We start from the raw sequence: 4242 nt of genomic DNA on the forward strand, positions 1-4242 counted from the left end.
GAGTCATTCCAATCCCAGGAGCGGAAAGAACAAAAGAAAAATTTGGAGTAGGTATTAAAATCCATGAAAAAGAAATAAAAACTTTAAGGTTCGCCAATGACATTGTAATTCTGTCAGAGACAGCAAAGGACTTGGAAGAGCAGTTGAATGGAATGGATAGTGTCTTGAAAGGAGGATATAAGATGAACATCAACAAAAGCAAAACAAGGATAATGGAATGTACGAATTAAGTCGGGTGATGCTGAGGGAATTAGATTAGGAAATGAGACACCTAAAGTAGTAAAGGAGTTTTGCTATTTGGGGAGCAAGATAACTGATGATGGTCGAAGTAGAGAGGATATCAAATGTAGACTGGCAATGGCAAGGAAAGAGTTTCTGAAGAAGAGAAATTTGTTAACATTGAGTATTGATTTAAGTGTCAGGAAGTCATTTCTGAAAGTATTTGTATGGAGTGTAGCCATGTATGGAAGTGAAACATGGACGATAAATAGTTTAGACAAGAAGAGAATAGAGGCTTTCGAAATGTGGTGCTACAGAAGAATTCTGAAGGTGAGATGGGTAGGTTACATAACTAATGAGGAGGTATTGAATAGAATTGGGGAGAAGACGATCTTGTGGCACAACTTTACTAGAAGAAGGGATCGGTTGGTAGGACATGTTCCGAGACATCGAGGGATCACCAATTTAGTATTGGAGGGCAGCGTGGAGAGTAAAAATTGTAGAGGGAGACCAAGAGATGAACGCACTAAGCAGATTCAGAAGGATGTAGGCTGCAGTAGGTACTGGGAGATGGAGAAGCTTGCACAGGATAGAGTAGTATGGAGAGCTGCATCAAACCAGTCTCAGGACTGAAGACCACAACGACAACAAGTTTAAGAATCCTTTCTCATAAGAAGCTGCTGAATGAAACACTTGTTGCTGTCAAGAGAACAATGCCTGAAGTCTCTAGTGTCTACCCTAGCAGAATTTTATTAAAGTATCTTGCACAAAAAATTGAAGAAATTCTCGTAAGCACAAAAAATTGAACAAATTCTCATAATATGTGAAGACTGTGAGTGGTTCCAAAGTTAGTGTCCAGAGACACAGGGGCCAAACAGGAACTGAAAATGAGGGTAGCAAAGCAAATATAGATATGCTGAACTCCATTCTCAAATAAAAAACAGGTATATTGCTGTAATTTTAATTCTGCACCACTACAAACATAAATGATATAGATATTAGGGTTACTGGTGTTGAGATACAATTAAAATAAATAATATTGAACAAATGTCCAGTGCCTTCCCTGTCAAATCCTGTACTGTGTTTGCTGCTGAGTGAGCCCCTCTTATAACCAACCGTAGACCTGATGAACGAAAGAACCTCGCCCAGTTCTTTGAAGAAATCAGAAGTCGCATCCATCTACAAGAAGGGTAGCAGAAGGAATTCAGTAAAGAACTATCCAGTATCTGTGACATCTATTTGTTGTAGATCTTAGAACATATTGTGAGCCCAAATGTAATAAGGTGTCTCGAACAGGATAACCTCCTCCATGCCAAGCAGCATGGATTCCAAAAACGATTATGTGAAATCGAACTTGTACTGTCCTCGCATGACATTATGAAAGCCATGCATCAAGGCAGTCTATTAGATGCAATATTTCGCGATTTCCAAGAAACAATTGGCTTAGTACCAATCCGACATTTACTGTCAAAAGCACGACCGTATTGGGTATCAAGCAAAATTTATGACTGGATTGGGGATTTCTTTGTAGGGAAAATGCAGTAAGTTATCTTGTTTGGAGAGTCACCAACAGACGTGGAAGTAACTTCAGGTGTGCCATAGAGAAGTGTGTTTGGACCCTAGCTGCTCTTATTATTTATTAATGGCCTTGTATACAATATTAATAGTAACCTCAGGATTTTCGCAGATGATGTAGTTATCTACAATGAAATACTGTCAAAAAAAGTTGCAGTTGGTTCTTGAAAAAATTTCAAAGTGGTGCAAAGGTTGCTTTAAATGTTCATTAACACAGAATTGTTTGCTTCAGCAAATGAAAAACCTAGTATTCTGTGACTATAATATCAGCAAGTCATGACTAGAACCGGTCAACTCGTACAAATACTTAGGTACAACAATTGGTGGAGATCTGAAATGAAACGATCACAGGGGAGAAAATTGCTTAGAAAACACTTGTCGACATATCCTAGAATATTGCTTACAAAACACCTGTCGCCATTTCCTAGAATATTGCTCAAGTGCGTGGGACACATACCAGTCAGGACTAATGGTGGATATTGAACGTATACAGAGAAGGGGAGCACAAATGGTCAGAGGTTTATTTGAATTGAGGGAAAGTGTAAAGGATATGCTGAAGAAACTGAACTGGCTGACACTTGAAAAGAGATGCAAACTACTGTGACAAAGTGTACTCATAAAAGTTTCAAAAACCAGCTGTAAGTGATGAATTTAGGAATATACTACAACCCCTTCATTATCACTTTTGTTGGGATCGTGAGAACAGAAATAGATTAATTACAGCATGCATGATGGGATTTAAACAGTCATGCTTCTCACACTTGACATATGAATGGAATGGGAAAAATACTCTGCCATGCGCTTCGCAGTGGTTTGCAGATTATGGATGTAATGTAGATATTTCTTCATAGTACATAAATTCTCCGCAAGCCAGCATATGATGCGGAGCAGAGGATACGTCATAACACTGTTAATCATTCCCTTTCTCATTTCACTTGCAAATGGAGTAAGGAAAACACTAATGTTTGTGTGCCTCCCTACAACCCCTAACTTCTCTTATCTTGTCTTCACGGTCTTTATGGGAGAAGCACATTGGCAGCAGAAGATCTAGTCTGTAATCAGTCACAAAGACCAGTTCTCTAGTTTCTCAATAGAGTTTCATGAAAAGAGTGTTATCTTTCATCCATGAATTCCCGTTCAGGTTCACAGTACATTTCCATAAGACTCGTGTGTTATCGAACTTACTGATAACAAATCTAGCAGCACACCTCGCAATTGTTTGATGTCTTCCTTTAAGATGACCTAGTGGTGATCACAAAAACTTAAAGAATGGTTCATACAAGTGTTTGATATGCGCTCCCCTTTATAGATGAGCTATACTTCCCTAGAATTTTCCCAGTAAACTGAAGCTGGCCATTCGCCTTCTCTACAACAGATGTTATGTGCTCATTCCATTTCATATTACACCTAGATGTTTAATCAATGTGATTGTGTCAAGTAGCCTCCTCCTAATACTGTAATTGAACTTCACATTATAATTTTTCCTGCTTAGCTGCATTAGAATAGAAGCTATGCACAAGTTAACGTGAGTGCATTTATTTTCTAGTGCCTTTTAGTACTTTTTGCCACTGCGGTCATATTTTAGTCAGTATTTTGAGTACAATTGCTATCTTAAAGTGCCTATGTCGCATGCGCAGTAAAATTTTCAAATTAATATGTCTTGTTAAAGTAGCCATGAGTTTACCTAGCAGTTTTAGTTATTTTAAAAAAAGTTGTTAAATATGAGGCAAATGTTTGCTAATGCAGATTAATACTTATATGATAAATGGCTGAACCAGTAACAAGCAGTGTTCACAGGCAACCATAATGGAATTACTGAAAATGAGCTAGTAATGAACATAGACCTATGGCGACACTACTGATCAGTTTGTCATCACAAGCAACATTCCGTGTGGAGTCACAAAGACACTCAAATCTAAAATATTATCACAAGTCAGTGATAATAGTAATTATGAAAGAAGATTACTTTGTGTCATTACAAGTTGTGTCAAAACGTAGTCGACATTAAATACTTGTTTCATTATTAAAACTAAATGTGTACTGGAAGACACAAGCTGCAAATTAAAATTTGTATGGATAATCTTTAGGAGACGTAAAGTGTTACATTAAATTTGGGCTGGGATATTTATAATTTTATTTAGATAATCTCTAAGCTCTCCTAATAGGATATCGTGTTTTCTTGACACACTGCTGAGAAGGCATGACATCCCAACAGCATATCCCAGAGGAAGCACAAAACATAAGAATTTCTGTAATTATTCTTCCCCATAATAAACTTACAGATGTAGGTGAAGACCCAGTTGTGAATTGTGTTAGTCTTCAGTGTTAATTCTGGATTTGAAAGTATGATGGTATAAAGAATTTGTTCATTTTATGAAGTAATTTAAAAACTGTTAATGATTTGTAGGTACTCATTCAATTGCTCACAAATTGCTCTGTGTAAATTCC

This window comes from Schistocerca cancellata, chromosome 3, assembly GCF_023864275.1.
Source record: "Schistocerca cancellata isolate TAMUIC-IGC-003103 chromosome 3, iqSchCanc2.1, whole genome shotgun sequence".
Taxonomy (NCBI): domain Eukaryota; kingdom Metazoa; phylum Arthropoda; class Insecta; order Orthoptera; family Acrididae; genus Schistocerca; species Schistocerca cancellata.